Source organism: Pezoporus flaviventris, unplaced genomic scaffold (genome assembly GCF_033815535.1).
Source record: "Pezoporus flaviventris isolate CSIRO_AGI_PZ_B2104156 unplaced genomic scaffold, CSIRO_AGI_Pfla_v1 ptg000005l, whole genome shotgun sequence".
Classification (NCBI taxonomy): domain Eukaryota; kingdom Metazoa; phylum Chordata; class Aves; order Psittaciformes; family Psittacidae; genus Pezoporus; species Pezoporus flaviventris.
The window spans coordinates 10,849,030-10,869,911 of record NW_026892553.1 but is presented as its reverse complement, the minus strand read 5'-3'; the positions used below and the strand labels follow the sequence as shown (position 1 = coordinate 10,869,911).

Sequence of the window (20,882 nt, the reverse complement as noted above, 5' to 3'; positions counted from 1 at the left end):
AGTGCCAGCTACCCAGATCAATCAGTTTGCAATTTCTGCCATTAAGAGCCAAGTCTTGGAGTTACCATTCACAAATACACAACTGAAACAGACGAGGGACTTTCAAAGCCTCCGTAATTCCCCGCTTATAGTATAAACGGTGTGTAAAATCAAATGACACAATAACCACGGTGGCAGAAGTAACTTTGCAACCTGGATTTGAGATGCTATCTCCAGACGCAAGACTGTGTGGAGGTTTTTCCTTGCCGCGTTTTCAGACGAACGCATTCCCAGAACGACAGAACTTCCAGCCAGAACGAGAAAACGGCACTCAGGCCCATGTTAGCTTACAGAAAACCGGGTTACCCCACCCAAGCACCCCGCAGCCCTCAGCTGTGCCCAGTCTCCGGCTATTCCCGAGCCGGTCCGTACCCACGGGGCCGGGGCGTGCCGGTGCCGGTCCCCGCTTGGCTCCGCACCGACCGATCCCCGCGCAGCCCGGGTTCGGTTTTTGGGGGGGATCAGAAGACTCAATTCGCGGCCGCACGTTTCCCTCTCCAAAACTTAACCGGGACCGTGCCGGGGGTGCTGGGCGAGGGCAGGTCTGAGTGAAGGGTGCTGCGCCCCCGGCCCTGCAGCGGGGGCTCCCCGCGGACTGCGAATGACGGACCCCCACCCCCCCAAACTCCGCCGGGTTCCGCGCGGCCGTACGTACCGCCTAGGAGGATGCGCGTCCCGGAGCCGCTCTCAGTGCCATGCCCAGCCACAGCGCGGTGCCCCCCCGGCCGCCGGGGTTACCGCCCGCCCCGGGATCCCGCTGCCCAGAGGAGACATGGCAGGAGCGCGGGCAGGGCAAGGGGCCGGGCTGGCACGGGCCGGGTGGGGGTGCCGGGGAGCGCGGCGGGACTTGTGAAACTCGGCTCTGGCAGCGGCCGGTTGTGTAACGCGCGGCGGGCTGAGCCCGTCCTCCCGGCACTGCACAGGCGCGCTCCTCCCACACCCCCCCCCCCCCGCCCCGCCGACAGCGGCAGCCGCCGGCAGCCTGCAGCGCGGCCCGGGCATCGCTCCCCCCGCCCCGGTGGAGCTCGGGGAGGGAACGCGACCAGGGCGTAGGCGGAGGGCGCGCAGAACCGGCGCAGGACGCGCGCCCGGGCAGGGCAGGTGGCGCGGGGAGCTGCGGTGCCGTGCCCCGGGAGGGGCCGGACCAAAGTAGGTCATAGCCACCGCTCCGCGGGCACCGGCATCAGCGGCGACACCGGCACCGAGGCGCGGGGCCGGACTCGGCCGCGGAGCCCAGCGGGACCGGCTGTCATGTCCCGGACCTCCCCAGCTTTTCCCGGGCGCTCTACGGAGCGCAGTCCCGGCTGCCCAGTGGTCAGGCGCCAGTGCTCCCGTTTTTAACCTGCCCCGGTAAGGCACCACAACCTTCCTGCTCTCCCCACGAGGCGCTCGGCACAAATTCCATGCCCGACATGAGCAGTGCGTTGCCGGGATTAGTCATCCCATGCCATGAGTCACTGATTTAACATTTGCTGTTTCCTTCCTCACACGACTTCATTTTTTTCTTCCCTTTCGCTACTGTAATCATTTTCCCTCCTCTCCAGGGACAGCGGGTTGCTCTGTCCCCAGTTCCCACCAAGGAATGCCCAAGCTCCGGGTGGACACAGGTTCACCCTTCCATCAGGTACTGCTAATGGCTGAGGGTGAAATTCATACTTCCCGGGTTTCTGGAAGCAGTAGATACCAAAAGCTGTGGCATCAAGCTGGTCTCTAGCCTCCTCCTTCCTCTCCTCGAGGCACCGCCAAGGGGACGGAGGGTGGGAGGAATGATCAGCGCTCGCTGGGGAACGCGTGTTCGTGGCGGGGTTGGGGTGTCCTGGGAAGCGTGGGACTGGGGGCATCGCTTGGGTCCCTGACCCAGGCCCTGGGCCGCTGCAGGCAGCTGCATCAGGTAACCCCCTTCCAAACCCACATGCTCTCCTTACTTACAAGTTAGAGGGGTTTTGGTGAGTAGTTTTTGCTCAGCCAAAATTCCTGTTCCTCTCCCAGCCCTCAGCCAGTACCCCAAAGCACAGCGCGGGGGACAAAAGCAGAACCAAAAAGGGGACACAGGACAAAAGGCTTTTTATGAGGTTTTTAATATAAACCTGATGCCACTGAGGAAAGAGCAGTGATGTTGTTACAGCAATAACCCTAAGGAACATCAGCTGTTACTGATGAAGACAAGAGAAAGGGTACCTTTGCATGCAGTTAGTATTTCTTATCTTCTTTCTTACTGGAGACAAAGTAAATAGCATGGTTGAGCTGACTGCCACAAGTGGCAAATCCCATTTTCCCACTTAGAGCACGTATTGGAGGCATGCAGCCTTGTCACATGAAACACAGCAACCCTGCCCTCATTCATGGGGGAAAAATCCTTCTTGCCCTCTTACAGGCAAAGTACAAACAGGGATCAAATGCAGCATTTCTGGCTTTTTTTTCACTTGAGTTCAGGTGGGTCTCTGCAGCCTGCAGTGCAGCCCTGTCACCCGAGTCACTGAGAGGATGCCATTGACCATGTAGGTGAGCCTGCAGGTATACATTTGGGGGATTAGATCAGGAATAAGGGTAACACCACACTCTGCAGCTGAGACCCTTCAGATCCAGCACCCACAGATGGGTGCTGTGGGCAGCACAGGCAGGATGTGACTCCATAGGGGCTGGGCTGGGCTGGGCTGGGCTGGGGCAGGTTGCCCTGGAAGCACCAAATGCCACAGCCATTGCCCCAGGTTGCACTGGCAGCTGGCTGGGTTTTCTGGCACTGCCACCAGGTTTCACCTGGGACACTTCCACAGCCACCCCTTGTCCCATGAGCCTGACAGGCACAGCAAACAGCATAAGCACTCTCTTCTACTAAAGCAAAACACTCAGAAATGCCACTTTATGTGTTAACTGCACTTCAAACTGTGTCTTATTGACAGTTTTTTCAACCAACTCCCCTGCAGCCCCAGGCAGGTGGAGACACCAGGCTGAGAATGCAGGGGCTATTCCTCCTATAGCAATGCTGGAAGAGTTTCCATGTAAGTTGCTTTAATTATCTCCTTTGGAAGAGCAAACTCTCCACTAAAATTCTTCCAAAAGTTAAAAAGAACGGGGATGCAGACACTTCTGCCACAACAAAATTCACACGTTCCTCAGCAAGCTGTGGCCTTGGGCAGCTTTGGCTGTACTCGTCAGTGGTTGGCATAGCCTCAGATTTGTTTATATTATTAGCTTTTAACAATGCTGTGCTGCAAAGACATGCCAGAAGCAATAAACCCAAGAGAGAACTGGTTTGAGCCAGAGAATAAGAACAGCAAAGAATATAACACTATCTCTATATAGATCTATACATATCTATCTGAAACAGCCTGTCCGTACTGGACTCACTCGGTGGACTGGAGAATCCTGCAGCCTGGCAGGCACCATTAAGGAGTAACAGAATTAAACGAAGAAATAGACGGATAGCTTAGGCTGTATTTTGCAGAATCACACTCCCATGCACAATCTTTTATCCAGAGCAAAGGGCTGCCCAAACTAGTCTTTAAATGACATACGGCAAAAATTCATAGCCAGGAAATGTTTGCATTGTGCAGTGCAAAGCCATGAACCAGCCCCGGTACAGGATCAGACATCTCAGCCTCATCTCAAATTCAGCATGACATTCTTGCTTTTCACACAGCAGTAACCACGATGCTTGGGATGACAAAACAAAAGGAAAGAGAAGAACAGAACCATAGAATCAGCTAGGTTGGAAAAGACCTTTAAGATCAAGTCCAACCATTACTCCATGACTGCCAAGCCTACCACTAAGGGCCTCATCTGCAGGGTTTCTGTACACTTCCAAGGATGGTGACTCCATCACTGCCCTGGGCAGCCTGTTCCAATGCCTGAACACCCTTGTGGGAAGAATTTTTTCCTAATCTCTTGTGTAAACCTCCCCTGCACAGCTTGAGGCTGTTACCGCTTGTCATAGAATAATAGAATAGTTAGGGTTGGAAAGGACCTTTAGATCATCTGTTTCCAACCCCCCTGCCATGGGTAGGGACACCTCACACTAAACCATGTCACCCAAGGCTCTGTCCAACCTGGCCTTGAACACCGCCAGGGATGGAGCATTCACAGCTTCCCTGGGCAACCCATTCCAGTGCTTCTCACTTGTCACTCTGGAGAAGAGACTGACCCCCACCTCAGTAGAACTTCCTTTCAGGCAGTTGTAGAGTGATAAAGTCCCCCTGAGCCTCCTCTTCTCCAGGCCTAACAACCCCAGTTCCCCTCAGTCCTCATCAGACTTGTGCTCCAGACCCTTCACCAGCTAGAAACAACAAAGTGGAAAACCCACCCTTACTGGTCCTATGTAGGTTTCACTATGGCTCTGGGATGTGGCAGCAAGAGGAGGGTTGCAGTGGTGGAGCCCACCCAGCTCCCACCATGGAGGCGCGCAGGAGAGGCGGTGGGAGCCCCATTCCCAATGCTGTCCATGGCAGTGACACAGCATTGATTGTGCTGGTGGGATTGCACAACGGGGTTGCCTTGACACTGTGTCATGTAAAGATTTTGAACTGCCTCTGCATTAGTCATCCTCTATTCACTTTAATTGTGCCTGATAAACAGGGCCATTTCACCTTTGTGTTCTAGTCTACGCACTTATCTTGCATGTTTATATCACCCAAGAGGCTTTTAGTCTTTTGCTGTAGCCTTGGTGTAGCTGAGGAGCGAGCAGGCACTGCCATCACAACCTGCTGGTGTTCTCATTCCTTGCTACCCTTTCAGACCTCAGTGTGGAGATCTCCGTAGGTCCTTGATCCTGGCACTAAAAGTGTTCAGGCAGAGGTATGTTAATGCATGGGAACACTAAGAAGGGACAGGCTGACTGAAACACACACTTCATTTCTTTTCACACCCAAGCACTGTAGGGGTGTGTGCTTAACACCACAGGACTCGCTCTGATCTTCTCCAAGGACAGAATTTTCCGTGAATTAAATCCTTGCCTCTGAATTAATATTTTGGTTATTTAACAGAATCAAAGTTGGGAAATGAATAAATAATTATTGGATTTAATAATGTAAAGAATATAGTTGAAATTTCTTAAATATTTTAGCCATATTTGCTTGCAACATAGAATATACTGCCCGAGAGTTTGCTGATGTGAAATTCTGTCCCTGCAATGCCTTATCTATCCCTATGTTTGAATTCTAAAGTTTTACTGAAAACTCTCAGAAATAGCAGTGCATTTTCCTTTCTGTGGTATTATGAGCTTCTCCTCATCCCAAACAACCCCTATGCATGCGTTGGGGAGAAGGAACTGCATTTTGACCAGGCACAACTCTGCCACCAGGCTGCACAGCAGCTTCTCCAGCACCCGGGAGTATGCTGGCATTGCTGCTGCGCTGTTTGACTGGAGCTCACATCTCTGGTTCAAGCAACACCTGGCAGCTATTAGAGTCCTCCCTCTGGAGACTCATCCTGTTCTCTGGGCTTACACAGTTTGACCTTCATTTTCCCCTCTAAAAGACTCAAAATTAAAATTCAGGTTTGCACCACAATCATGTGAGAAGAGGGTAAAATCCCATTCTCATTTAAGTGCAGAAAAAGGAATAGAAACTCCATTAGAGGCAGAGCAAAAACCACATTTACTCCAGTGTGAACAGGATTTCCCACTTAGCATAAAATCTTGCATCCCTGTGGGCTGGAAGGAGCTGCTTGCTGTTCCACCCAGCATCTCTGAGTGCCACTTCGAATCTTTATGAAACTGCTTAAAAGGATTAGGAATATAAATGAGTTAATCACCATTTAGGACAAAATTCCACCTAAGCTTTTGAGAACCAACTGGAATATTTTAATATCCATCATCTAGAACTTTATTTTGCATAAAGTGGTTTAATATGGTTGCTGTAGAAGCAAGATTTGTATCCAAATTTTGCGTGTATCTAAGGCCTTGTATTTCCTTGTACTGGAGTAAGAGCATGGCCAGATAAATGTATTTACTTGAAAAGCTGAGAGGTGCCCAAGTCAGGTCTCTGACCAAGAAAAATGTGGAAGAATATTTTTAATGTAGCTGCTCATACTTTCAATAATAATTATTACTTTTAGAAAGGAAAAAGTGTTATCTCTTAACTGCAATAAAGTATTCTCTGGTAAGGATTCTTGTGATCTGTTATTCTGGCTAACTCAAAGAAGTGGGGAAAAAACCCTTGCACAAACAAGAACATGGCTACCTTCTTCTGCCCATATCCTTCCATGAGAGCACACACTGACTCTAAAGCTCTTTGACCACATTTTAGCTTGATCCCATAGGATAATGTACCTATGGATTAATTTTCTTTGATGCTAGCTTCATGTCTTCTGGAGACTGTGCTGAGAACAAATTCAGGCCACTGCATTTAAGTATGGTTTAAGTGGGCACAGGCAATAATCACCTCTGATTAGTATAATCAGCTACTGAGTGGCCTCATGAACAGAGACATAAAATAGAAACTTAATTATTTTAAAGGCCAAAATCACCCTGAATTCAGCAGTCAGAGAACAAACAGGCAGAGGGAGCACTGGGAAATGGCAATAGCTGCAGTATCACCCATCGCTGAAGCACAGAGGAAGAACAGGCAAGTCAGTGCAGAATTACTGTCTGTCATCTGCAAGTGCATCCCTCCTAATGAATCACAGTTGGTACTAATTAGCATATTAAATCCGCATTGATAAACATAGATATTTCCTATTTACACTTCTGCTGATGCTAAGATTTATTCATACAAAGTGGTTACCCTGTAAATCTCTCTGGTACTTGCCCATTCTTAGTTACTTGATCCCATACACAGTGGTTGGGAATTCTGCAGGTCAGCTATTCCTTGCACTGAAAAGTCTTCACTTTTCCTCTCTGGCCTTTACCCAGAGCAAATGTAATGTTAACATTGTCATCTGATGGAGTTTTCAACATCATGGCAACATCAAAAATGTCTGACTCCAAGCAAGAAGCAATGTGCTCCTAGCTAAACCCAGCAGAAAGCTGTCCTTGTCACTTATCTTCCCACTATATCCCAGTCTGGGGATAGACCCAGTCTGGTCTAACCAGACCCCGAGTCACACATGTTGGTGATGGAGGACACCTCTGTTGTGGGGTGAGCCAAGCCATGCTGGGACAGAAGCTGCCTCCATCCATACCTGTGTCCCGGCTACTAACATTCCTCTCCTTCACTCTACCTGGGCTGGTCTGCAGCCAGAGGGCTCCCAACTACTTCCTAATCTCCTTTGGAAACTGGGTAAGTGGGACGGAGAGCGGCATTAGGATGGCTGCGACCTGCAGGCACCAAGCACTGCAGTTTCCACAGCATGGCTTGCTCCTGCGCAGCCTTGCTAATGGGGAGACCTCCTTCTGCAAAACCACGTGCAACAGGGTGGTGAGAGAAGCTATCACTTGATTTTACTCTGTCAGGAAAACAAAATCTTCCTCTCCAAGGCAAAATGACCAGTGGAGTCCTTTCCCAGCACTGCAGCTTGTAGAAGAAGACATTTTAATCAGGACTACTGAAGATCGTGGGAAGACCCAAGAGAAAGCAGACAGGGTGTTTGCTTTTAAAGACCACAGGGTTGACATCCTTCTACCACACCCTGATTGGCAAAGACTGAAAAAACAATACATATATATCTGTGTATGTATCTGACACCAGGCAAACTCACTCACCACAAACAGTTGCCCGTACTTAACCACCAAGGAAAGACCAGGCATAGTTTGTCAGTCAGCCAGATTATAAATGTCAAGCAGTAGTTTCGTAAGCACAAGCTATGCCAGTGGTTCTTTGGAAGAACTGAGCAGCCTGATTGTCACAAGGGACCACTGACAACACAACCCAGACACTAAAAAGGACAGGAGCCTGGAGCACAGGTCCCAGTGCGCAGCTCTCAAAACACTTCCCTTAATGTCTTTTAGGATACATCAGAAAGAAAACGTGTGTCCTTGTTCCCAAGTGTACCAAGGTCAATAGGGTTCTTGGGTAACTTCCACTGTTTTTCTTCTGCTTCTTTTAAAGACACAGAAACATTCTAAATAAATTCATGAATGCGTAAAACAAGTGGCCTGATGTTCAACAGAGATTACACCCTGGGAGGCGGATGGATAGAAAGCATCACGTGTGGCCGATGCTGTGCTCTGTGCTCATACCTAAACAGAAGCAAGTTAAAACGCAAGTCTACAAGACTTTATCACGTTTCAACACTACATGATACAGAAATGTGTCAAAAAATATTCAGAACTGCGTGGGATGTTACTGCACTCTCTACTCACAGAAACGCACATGTTTTTTCTGGGCACAGGGGAAGCACTGAACACCATCAATGAATTAACTATGATGCTGGAAAATAGTATTATGTGGCAGATACCGTCTACAAGCAGTGTTATAAAAGTTGTAATAAGTGGAAACAAGCTCCTGACAGACCTGGTGAAATCAATTCCTATTGTGCAGCTATAAGTGACTGATCATATTTCTGTGTGTCTATGGAAAATGAATATGCAAAACAGTTGCAATTTCCTCATCTAACAAGGAATATCAAGAACAGTTTCGGTCAGGGCTTGTGAATGAAGGACTGGGACTGGAGAGAGGAGCTGTCTAATGTATGCAATTGTCATGAAACTCAGGGCATTTTGCAGAAATAGGAAATGGATTGGATCCCCTCCTGAAAACTGGTTCCTAGTTGTTTTGTACTAACCAGCTTCTGTGAAGTTACAGTGTTTCTCACAGATGTTATCCACCTTTGTACCCAATTCTGCACTTAGCAGAGCATACAAACATGGTTCCGCAGAGCAGAGCCCAGGGCTTCTCAGAGCACTGCAAACCACTGTTTTGGAAAATACTGGCTTACAACAAATCTCTTTTCACTAAAGCAAAAGCCTGTCCTGCTTTGGAGCATCATTGCTATTATAGTGACATCTCCTAGTTCCCCCCAGTTTTCATCCTTTCCTTGTCCATTTAATACATCTGCTTGCTCTTAACGCTGGTGGTGCTATTTTGCAAAATAACAAATCATTTCAACTGAGGAAGAACAAGATGAAAATACTCCAAAACTAAAAATAATAAAAAACAACCAAGCAGTGCATTGTTTCCTGTAGAGCTTCAGTCCTTTCACTTGCAGAACTTCGGGTGACCCGCACTAGACAGCACTTGCACAAAGTGCTACAAAACCAGCACTTGCTGTGGGTCTGCTGCTCTGTCATCATCTTCAGTTAATTCAGCCACCATGGAGTAGTATGTACATGGTGCAGATAGTGTCACCAGTGTAGCAACCAGTGGGTGAATCATAGTGAAACTATGAAGAGGAAATATGTCACAAACTGAAGGAAAAGCTTGCTTCTCAGTGGAGTGTTTCATCTGCAGAAGAGTGCTCAAGTTAAGGATGCCGAAGAGAGAATTAACTTGTGCCCTGGTCACTTAATACAGCTTTTTATGCAGTTATTTACTGGTTCTGTTGCTATGGGAAATATGAATACTCACCATGACAACTGCAGCAGAGCGTGGCACACAATACACTTCACACAGAGCATCTTCTTAAGGAACCGCTCCCATTCATATATCCTACAAAATCCTGTGTCCTTGAGAGAAATGCAGTGTGGTGTTTTCAGGCACAGTGATTAATAATCTTGCATTTTACAGTGTGATATTGCCTGGTGTCTAGTATTATTTATTACTTGGTATTTACATAGCCCTTTTGGTATTACATCTGAAAGTACTTTGCAATCTGAAAGTAATCCTTGCAGAAAGAATACTCTGATTATTTTACAGATGAGCAGTTCAGGCAAAAAAATATCACATAAGGCCACAGAGCACAGCAGTATCAGGACTGGCATTTGCTCCCACGTCACTTGGGCCAGCATGTTAGGGTGACAAGAGCATCCTTCCCCATTCACAGAGAGGGGTTATGCATGCCGCTGCTGGTCTAAGTTGTGCACGCTGAAATAAAAGCACATGCTGTCCTTGTTTTGTTTATCCTGGGCAAGCAAGCCCATGCTTTGCTTTGGCAAACAGGCTTCCCTGTGCCAAATGGTGTGCTGCTCACTGGGCAGCAACCCATTTCTACCCAACAGCCACAGCCTGTGGGCATAGGGTGAATGACCAGCTAGATGGCTGGGTTACACTTCACAACATGGTCTCATTGAAGCTCTGTCCTGCCTTGGCCATTTTTGGAGCATGGAGTTTTCCCAAGTTATTTGCCTTAAAATGATTTCTAGAGGGGAAAAAAAAAACACAACCCAACCCAACAAATCGTGATCAAAAGTTATGAGTAACCTGGAATACAAAGACTGTACTGAGAGTAAATATGTGGCTGAGAAAACCATTACCAACCCAGACGATCACCATTCTGGGTATTTACCTCTTAACCTCGACAGACATGTTCAAAGGTGCATAATAAATGACACCTCTCCTTTATCACAAGGTCTAGCCTAGAGGGAAATTCTCTCTTCCAGTTACTGATGTTAACCATGTTGCTTTTGGCATTGGATCTACTTCTCTACTTTAAAAACCAGCATTGACAACCTTTTTCCACTGTTTAATTTATGTAGTCACAGTAATTAAATACGAATCTTCAAATATTGCTTGACATACTGCAGATTTATCATCAGTGAAACAGTCTTCTGCACATTTCCATAATTGCTGCTGTTCAGAACAAAATGGTTATGCACTGAAAGACTGACAATTTTCTCCCTTTGCTTAAGTTCTCATTTGTTTGCCCTCTTGGCAGTTCTGCACAGCAGTTTTATCTCATAATTAAATTATTTTCCATTTGCGTATGGAGGCAATAGTTTACTTCCCCAATTTTTTCTTTTTGCATTCTATGGTGTTTTTTAAGATGTGGAGTCCAATATATACCACAAGGAAATGGCATATCCTTTAACAGCATCTTATGAAATGCTGTTCATGTGCTGCCCCAGCTGAGGAACAGACAGATATCAATCCCATAGATGTTTCATTTGAATACAGTCTTGGTGTTGATGACCAAGAAAGAGTTTTGCCTGATTGGTGGCTTTAGCCCTTCATGCTTCTGTGAGTGGTAAGTTTGGCAAAGAATTAACAGTGACTTCACACCTTGGTTCAGATTGAAGGGCTGGGTTTTGTCCATCTCCATGCTGAGCACTTTTAAATAGTGACTGCCCACCATCTCTGCATGTTTTCTTAAGAAGAACAAGACTCATATTCCCTGGGCAGATCAGTTTTGTGATAAAGAGGAGAGATGAAAGAAGTAACTTTGGGGATCCATAAACCTGGCAGGAGCAGCCTCTGTGATTTCAGTGTCTCAGAAAATGCAGGGGTAAAGTGCTCTCCATTCCAACTCTCCAAGCAGGCAGTTGACAAATGTTACCTGTCCATCAATCATCCTATTACACTATCAGTCGTAATAGTCTCTGCTTAATTCTGCACACGTTTGCATCTGCTTGGAAACCTTTCTGGCTGTCTTCCTTTCAGTAAATAAATATGTAGCTTCTTGTGAGCAAAGTCTTATCAGATGTAACAAGCCTCTTGGGACGTTTGAGGTATAAGAGTTAGTATAAAAACCTGCAGACAGGTTGAAATACTTAAAGTGATAAGAAACCCCAGTGAATATTTTCACTGAAAATCCAGATTTCATTCTAGGGGTCAGGTTACCTTTGCTCCCTATTAAAGATGACAATGGAACAGGCTTTGCACGTGCCTTTTCTAAATCCCCAGCAAGCATAGCTATCTGCATCGCACCACCCCACTATTTCTGGGGGCTCTCAGGTGAGCCCCAGCATAGGTGCTGCAGCCAGTCCTCTATACCTCTGGTGGACAGTGCTGAGATCCCAGTTGCCTCCAGGGACAGTGGCGGAAACAAAGGAAAAGAGAGGTTAAAACCATGACTGTTACTCTAGGAGGTAGCAAGTTTTGCCCAGCACAAAGCCCACGTACACCTAGGACCCAGCACTGGTGCCTGGACTGGTGCAAGAGACCTCCTGATTCAACCAGACCTGCAACACCTGCCCTTCTGGTGGGATAATGTAGAATGTGGCCTCATGCAGGTCCTGTCCATCTCATCACACCTCTCAGAGTTTCATCACAGCCCCTGAGAGCAGGCAGAGCATCTCTTAATTCCACAGAAGTCAGATCAATCCTCCTCTTCAAAAAGGAGCTTTCATTCACCACAACCAGTCACAGCCTGTGGTGGGGATGGACAAGCCTCAGCTTTTCAATAGGTTTCAATAGGTGAAAGGAGGACCTACAGTTTGAGGGGCTGAACCAATCGATTTAGTAATTTCCTGCTTGTCACAGGCAAAACCAACTGTCCATGTGGACATCAGGCACTTTTGCTATCACTGACCAAAACATACTGGGGCCAGAGAGCAATGAAATGATCTCTGAGGAAGATGTCTTCCTCCCCCCTCCATGAGGACACTGGGGATCTTGAAGTGGACGGCCAACATTCAGCTGTGTATTTCTATTTCAGATCTTGGCTGCTGGAGTTGGCTGGAGCAGTTGATCAGCTTACCTACTGTCTTGCCAGGAGCAGGGCTTGAATGAGGGCAAGCTGGCTGTGACTCAAGCCAGGTAAGTCTAAGGCTGTGCCGACAGCCTGTGGAAGAGAGGGAGATGGAAGAACTTCTGTTCTCTGTGAGGATAGTTTGGTTTTTATTGTTCAGATTTTTGGACCCAGGCACCTTAGTGGACCAGCTTCTGCTCCATCAGTAAGAAGAACAAAGGATGGTTTATTTGCTTTTATTTGGACTGCTTTTCTGGATCAGAATGTGAAGCCCACTCTTTTGAACATGGATCTTTCCTATACCAAGTCATCTTCAGAGTGAACTTCAAATGTCCAGGTCATTTGCACCAGGAGGAATACAAGCTTTCCTTTGACCAAGTTGAAGCAGTGGTTTGAATGCACAGCTTCCCTGCTTCACAAAGGCTGCAGCATTAAGAGACTGTGCAATAAATGAAAGGAGGAGGAAAAAGCATTTGAATCCTATATAATGGGTGCTAGAAATGAGGATATCTACAGAACAGACTCATCATCCTGAGGCTGACTGGCAGAGCCAAGGCATCTGAGATAGTGCTTACTTGTCATCCTTGGAAGAATCATTTTCTCCTTTATGTAGCCTTTCTGCTGCTCACAAATACAAAGGCACCTTAATGGCTCTGTATCGCGACCTTCCCTCATTTAGACAACTGTAAGCAAATAAACATTTTATCTAAGAGACAAGAGCCCAACTGCAATGCTAAAAACATATACAGAATTTCTGACAGAGTGAAACTTCTTGTGTGCAGCTCACTGCCTCCTCGTGATGGTTAATTTGATGAGACTGAAAAAGAGGTGCCTTGGAGAGCTTTTTGGAATAATACGCACTGTTAACCAGTAAAGGTGAAACATTAAACTCTGCATAAGGCTGACACTTGTCAAAATCAAATTGAACAACAAGGCGGTATTTTTTTATCATAAAAGTAGTGTTGCTCATGCTTCCTAGAAGGAGTGGATAGGCATCCCTTCCTTCGCAAAGAGAAGGGACAGAACTTGTTCATATATTCTAAAAATCTTCTCAGAATGGTAGTAGAAGAGACCTTTGCTCCTATGTCCTCATAAAACACATAATGAGCAACATTTTAAAGGGAACTAAGCCTTTGTCAGTAGCGATTCTCTTGCTAACAAGTGCAGGGCAATAACTGTTAAATAACTGATAAACTGATAAAATGATAAAGCATGCCTTTTTAGGCTACCCTGCATGTTGGAGCACTGGATTTAATTTTCAGGGACTGCAAGGCCTGAGTTGTATTTTTAGAAGAGCTTGGGAGGTATAACTGAGATTTCCAGCCAGGCGTATGACTGCACTTTGTGTGCTGTTTACAAATGGGAGAAATTAGAGCTATATCCTTCGACTGAACAAAAGGACAACAGAAATCTTCAGGCAGAATTCTCTTCTCAGATCTACCCACACTGCACACAGTGATGGCAAAGAAAGACATCTTCTGTGCCGCTTGCAGAGAGAACACAGCATGAAAACAGATGCCCAAAGCACATATCTTAGAAGAATATATTTAGCCTAGAAGTGCTTTAGACTGAGAAGTGATTGTGCAAAACACAATTTTCTTGCCAGCATTATTTTAGTAAATAAGGAGCAAAATTTTTTTCCTACTTACTATTATAGACAATCTGGCTAAAGTGGGGATGAAGAAGTAGCTTTGGGTATGCATTGATAAGAAGTACCATGACATTTAGTTATACTCAGGCTCTTAGATCTTAATTTCAGATTCAGTGGTCAGCAGATGGAGCAGAGCGTTCAGTCTTTTTGGGGAAAAGGAACAGGTATAGCCCAGGAGTTTGAAACTTGTTCAGTCAGTATTTCAGATGGAAATCTCCCAATTTGCAGTGAAAGGTGATACATCCAACTGCAGAGGGCTGATTGATTGTTTCATTTGAGGGAACTATGTAAGCAACGTGCAAAACACTGCATGCAATAGAGTGCTCTGGAGATTTTAGAAGACCCGTCCTAAGAGCAAGAGAGACCCCTGAGGCTCATACCAGCAGATACACTGGGTGCAGCACATTGCCTTGCATGTTACTAGGGTGCTGGTACATGCCCATCAGTATCTTAAAATGTTTCTCATGTATCATACCACTACTACCTGTTGTTACCACCATGCCAAATGGAGTTTTGTTCTCACTCTCTATCCTTAAAGAACTGACTTCTAGATATTGCTACAGCACCATGGGTTTACCAGGTATGTAGTTCAGTGCTAATGCAGGAGCATATTTTAGGCACTGTCAAAATTAATCAATAGCCTTCAATTTGGGACATAATTAGCCTATACTGAGAAGTCTAATGCAGCAGTCTTGAGCAGCCTGTCATTATCTGTCTCTAGAAGGACAAGTTGAGACCTAAATGCATCAGATGAACAGTGACAAAGTACAGAGGATACTAGAGAAGATTAAATACCATCTATCATAATAGAGCAGGTATTTTCCAGTTATTTGATCCACTCCATTCCAGAATAAAACTAATAGACCCAATCCTGAAATTGGTATGTAGAAAAGACCTCCACAAAGTAACTGTAACACTGAACACAATGCGTTTATTGCAAAGCTATTCAGAATCCAACACACCATTACCATTTATTTTATAATAGCTAGTTAGGTATTCTTGTATGGGGAAGCCCCTACTAACACTGATAAAGCATTGTGAAGATGGGAGTTACTATTTCTAAGTTTTCTTCTCAGTAAATTCTTTTGGAATACACTGAAAATAAGAACTTCTGTCACTAGCCTAGAATTATTAGAAATTACATGATCTCTGCTCTCATAAGTGCAGGACAAAGAAAAGACTTTCAGGGTGAATTGTGGCAAAATCTAGCAGGCCTATAACACATATCAAGGATTATATTATTATTATATTGTTATTGCTGCCATATGCCAGTTGGAGATGGATTAGAAACAGGTCAAGTTTAGTTAAAAATAAAGCTTCACTGCATTTAAGCTTCCATTATTAACACGCTTACTTAGTGAGTTGAGCTAAATGATTGCTTCTTGTTCAAACAGTTCAGACTTTACAGTCAATGCATAATTACTTACATTTATTTTATTAGTTGCTTTTCAGACAGAAATTCAGCAACTTAAATGTTCTTCAATCTGAAGTTCAACCCAGTATCCTCAATTCATACCTAGAGCCCTTTGATATAAGTGCAATCTTAAATCTCTACTTCACACAAGCATAAAGCTAAAAAGATAATGGCAGTGCTACCACCCTATGCGTTTCAAGCTCTTTCCATTTTATATAACCCAGCAGCACAAGTAGGCTTTTCTTCTATTGATAATGACTCCAGATGTGGCACAGGCGTACCTATGACACACACTCAACAATAGCATTCACAAAATATATCGGTCAGGAGGGCAATCAAGCACACAGCACTAGCCTACATCACCTCTGGATTTCAGCCTCTATGAAACAGTCATCCACTTGCAATAAAAGGCTCAAAAATAAAGGAAGATGCAGTCTCCACTACCACAGCTATTAGAGTGAACCCGAGAAAGCTACCTTTGTATTCCATGCTTGGAAGATCATAGTTTCTGAATAAGAAAAGTTGAGCTGCTGGAACAGTTTGGATTTTGATCTGTACTTCTTGCAGTGACTGTGTTCTTTCTTTGCTCTTTACTTTCCTCACATGCTTCAATATGTTCCACACCCCTTTGGTAATAGTTCTGGTTTTCTTATTAAATGCATTTTCACCACCAACAAAATGCAGTTTTAGATAAAGAACAGGAAGAACAATGATACTGGTCCCCCACGGCAATAACTTGTGTGTGTTACGCATGCACAGCCCAAATACACCATGGAGCAGGCAGTGCTACGTCAAACCGGAGCTGTAGGCACTGGCAGAAAAGAAACACCACTGCATTTAAAAACTCAAGTAGATCAGGAGAGCATCTTTTCCTCTGGTAACAGAGAAATAGGGTAAGATTTCACCTGATAAAATGGGCTTATTTGGTTTGTCTGGCTATTTCTCTAAATATGCTACTATGCCCAAACTAGCTGGCAATTATAATTTCATCACTCATTATATCGGTTGCTCAAAAGCTGCTCCCTTCAGTCACCTGGCACCATCCTAACAGATACCTCACCAGAACCAGCTGAGGAACGTCTGCTGCTTAACATACTTCCTCCGAACCCAGGAGCCCACCTCCTCTGCAAGACCAGATCACTTCACACCAAGAGGACTGGAGCCACATTTTCCTTCCCTTTTACTGGAGATGTCCATCTCCATGTGCCTCAGGAGTCAAACCTGCTGCCTGGCTCCACTGCGGGGAAATCATTACACGGGGTGGGGAACTCTGCCTGCCCGAGCTGCCCTGCTCAGGCACTGACTGCCACAGACATGTGTCCCTAACTGGGGGTGGCACTTCCCTTGCTCCATGACCTGAGCTGGCTCCCAAAGGCGGCAAGCTCCCAGCTTTGGGAACACCTAAGACTGCCACAGACTGGCAGGGAAGCAATCAGTCGATTTCACATCAGAAAGCCACCTGATTTTGCAGATATTTAAGGCATGGTTCTGCTCCATTGGGCCTGCCTGCTTAGGGCTGCAAGCAGGGGGGGAGTTTTCATCCAGTGACCAGGTGTGGGCACAGTGGAGTTTGCACTGTCTCTTCACCTGTGCCAAAAGCTGATTAGAGAATTTGTGTTTGGACAGATCTGTATCTGCACAAAAGACATCACCAGGAAAAACCAGGGTGGACGACTCTGGACATATCACCATGTGAGCTGTGAGGCGTAAGTGACTGCCAGCTTTACATATTACAATATATAACCTACTGACAGGCAGAACTTCCCTTCCAGGACCACTTCTTCTCTAGGATGATCTCTCTTCCGTGAGGATCCCGCAAACACTTACTTCTTAGGTGGGAAACTGGGCATCAGGAAGACAGTAATGATGCATATGATTAAAGCAATCTGTGGATTGCTTACCATATAGCAAAGGACACAAGTACCCATAGGAGGTTCATATACACTGCTCTAATAGTGAAGAACACAAGTCAAAGGAGTCTTTTCCTTGTGGTATCACTGCAAAGATCTTCCTGTTTGTCAGATGGCTCTGTTAAAGTCAGTTTTGCACTGGGAATGGTCACTGGCAGAATGACAGCCTATGCTTTCTCCTTAATCTTCTTGGCATACTTAGTTAGCCAGAGTTTAATTAAAATTAATACTAGATTGATTCATGGCTGCAATCACAAAGGATGAAAAAGTTCAAGGAAGGACATGCAAAATAAGGGCAACTTCTAGACCCACGAGACTTCCTCTCATTTTTGCTGTCAAAAATTTCTTTCAAAGCCTCTGAACATCTCTGACTTCTCTGGGTTGGAATGTGGAGGAAGGACATCTACATAAATGCATTGGGAAATGATACTTAGTAATGGACAAACCTGAGCCAATGAGTCCTCTCAGCTCCTTTGAGATGTGGGTTAGCCAGCAGAGCCACAAATTGTGCAATCCCCTGGCAGAGCAGCGGAATGTGCCCTGCCACACACTGCCCAAGCCCAGCACGAAGGGAGGTGGCCATTTGTGCCTGTGTGATGTGGGGAAGTGTCCATTCTGAATCAAATTAAAACCCTCCCCCTCAGCGCTCCAGCATGTGTGGGTAATGACCGTGCTTCTGCTTCTTAGGGAGCAGTGAGACAAGCCTGGGAACTGCACTGCAAGTGGCCTTGCACCATCAGCGGTGCAAGTCAAACATGAATGACAACACCATCCTCTCTGCTCTTCAAATGATACCACAGATGGACAGCACAAGTGCAGGCCTAAAACATTACTGCTCTATTCACACCCGTTCCTCTGTGTAGCCTGATGTCTGATATCAATATTAAAGGACATACAAATCTCCCATTCCAGACGGATGAGGCTAATGAGGACCCAAGTACACCAGCCCTGTGCACACAAAAAACTTAAGCTGGTTCTACCGACCAGCAGAGGTTATGGTCTGAATAATTCATTTAACCACACTGCAGTGCAATTCTACCATGACACAGATTTCAGTCCAAAAGCGAATAACCTTTTGAAGGGCCTCCATGACATGGGAGCCCTTCACTCTCTGTAAATCACAAGGGGCTGCATTCATCAGAGGGCAGGGATGTTTGCACTTCTGAGGAAAGAAAATGGGTGTTTTTTGAAATGTCACACATTAATCTCGCTCTTCCAAGCACACTGAGGTACAGCCAGAGAAAGTACTAGCTACGAGGAAAATTATGATTGTGTTGAGTAACTGTCTAGCCAATAGGATCCCCATAAACAGTTATTCAGATATGCCCTGTTCACACCTATCACCAACTAATTGCAACATGACTATAAGATCACCAGGACCGTATTGACATGTGAGGAAGTGATTATGAACACAGAGCTTCCCAAGAAGCAATGGCTGTCCCACTTTTCACAGTGATGTTGGAGAACAGAAATCTCAGTGGAGCTCTAATGGGCTACAGGGGTGAGCTGACAATAAGCACTCTTTAATTAAGCTCTTTGAGAAAGTCAGGCTCCCACAGGGCTTGTTGTGAGAGCAGCAAAGCTCTTGATTTATAGCAATTCGATACCCAAACTTCCTAATACTGATGTAGGACACCAAATCACTGAGACCTTTCCAGTATAATTAAAGGCAGGATGTGCTCCTGGCTGGCTGATAGCAGCGCCAAACGGGAATGCAGTCGAGTGTATTCTTGGGGTTCATTATAGCTTATATGGCCCATGTTATATAATAGGTTGCATTGGTAATAGTAAAAGCTGAGTTAATTAGAAAGGGGCAAGAAGTAGTGGTGGGGAGATCTTCCAAGTTCTGATCATGCCACAAACTTGCTGCAAAGTTTGGAGAAGCCTAAAGGTTCTCGTTCCCTCTCTTAAATGAAGTGGAAAAAATAATTAAGCACGTAAGTGTGCAGGGGTTAATTAGTTATGGTTTGGTTTTCAGAAATGTCAAACAGATTTCAACACTGCTAAATAGGAGAACTCCCTACAAATAAGTGTTCTTTCCTGGGAATATTTGCTCCTTCCAGGCAGCAGTTAAGTCAGCCCTAAACCTTTTCTTTGCTAAGCCAACCTGTTGGAAGTCATGGAGTCCTTCGCCAAGATACGCGGTTTCCAGTCCCTCTGTCACTTTTGGTCCCCTGCAGCTTTTCATCATCCTTCCTGAATTAATGGAAGGCTTGCATCAGCATCGTCATGAGCACCAAATAATAGAAGTAATACAACTTAATATCCCCAATTGTATTCCTCCTAACTACAGCAGTGTAACTACTTAGCCTTGACTCTTAAAGTCTTGTTCAGAGTCATTGCTTTCAGTCCTGGGAGCCTGCCTTCCCAGCTTTGTCCTCTGAAGCATGACTCCCTGTTAGTCCATACTGAAATGAAAGCTACATGCTTGCCACACATAGCTATTCGCTTTGTATTACCTTACAGGGCTAAATAAAACCAGCACCATTTGAATCACCATTATTCTAACCTTTTCATAAAAAAAAACAATGAAAAAAAGAAACAGAATTTCAGCTTTCTGCTTTGGTGCAAAAACGCCACAGGAAAGAAAGTGACAACAACAAAAATATCGGTATACAATTACAACCCTAGAGGTCATGACTGTGCTGGGCCAGTGGGGCTCTTTTGTGGGTTAAGGTAATTCCTCTGTGGAGGCCAATCTGAGGCCTTTGTCCCAAAACTTCTTAAAAAATAGGCTCCCTGCAGCAAGTAGGCTGCTCTTTTACTCAGGATTGATTTTCAGTCTGTGTGCATATCAGATGAATAGGATTTGGTTCAATGAAAGAGTCTGAAGGGAAAATTTTTTCAAGCTGTGTGATGTGCAAAAACACCCAACCCGTCAAAAAGAAAGGCATGAAAAAAACCCAGTAGAGAAACCAAAGGTATAAAGGAGCAATAAAGACATCCTTCAGGATAAGGCAGTGGAACATGTGTGGGTGGAAAAGCACACAGGAGAGATATGGAAAGCATTCAAAGAGAAATTATGGTATGCCTAATGGTTATGTGTGCCATTGAGCTATAAATACTTCAAGACTAGGGTGAAATTCATACAAGGAAGTGGAAAAAGTCATCTGATGTAAGGAAAAGCTTTCTAAAAGCATAGGAAATTTGAAAAAAAAATGAGGCGGAGAATGTCCAAAAAAGGACCAGTGAATGACGTGGATAGAGCAGGTCCAAAGACACATTTGTTTCTTCCATGTATGGGTATCTAAATGTGTGTGTTTACTAAAATCTTACTGTGAGCAATCCTGGCGTCTACTGTGAAAGAGCATATTTCAGAAGCAGACTCTACCACAAAGATTTAGTGTGACCCTTCAGTGCCACGCTGGCTAAACTGCCCGGTATCCCGTACTTTTCCCATTGCCTGCTGGATTCACCCAGTGCCACCCGC

The 20,882-nt window shown here is 45.4% G+C and overlaps 1 protein-coding gene across 7 annotated transcripts in view; it reads right to left on the bottom strand.

Moving 5' to 3' along the window:
- The window catches only part of PASD1 (PAS domain containing repressor 1), a 96,629-nt gene that overhangs the window by 50,975 nt on the left and 24,772 nt on the right, over window positions 1-20,882 (bottom strand). For 6 of the 7 annotated variants that reach the window (XM_061446039.1, XM_061446032.1, XM_061446038.1 and 3 more), the window contains exon 1: window positions 695-962. The exons of the other annotated variant lie outside the window; for it this stretch is intronic. The gene's annotated coding sequence lies outside the window, so the exon portion shown is untranslated. Of the gene's footprint in view, window positions 1-694; window positions 963-20,882 lie in introns of those variants that run through there. 7 annotated transcript variants of the gene reach the window in all.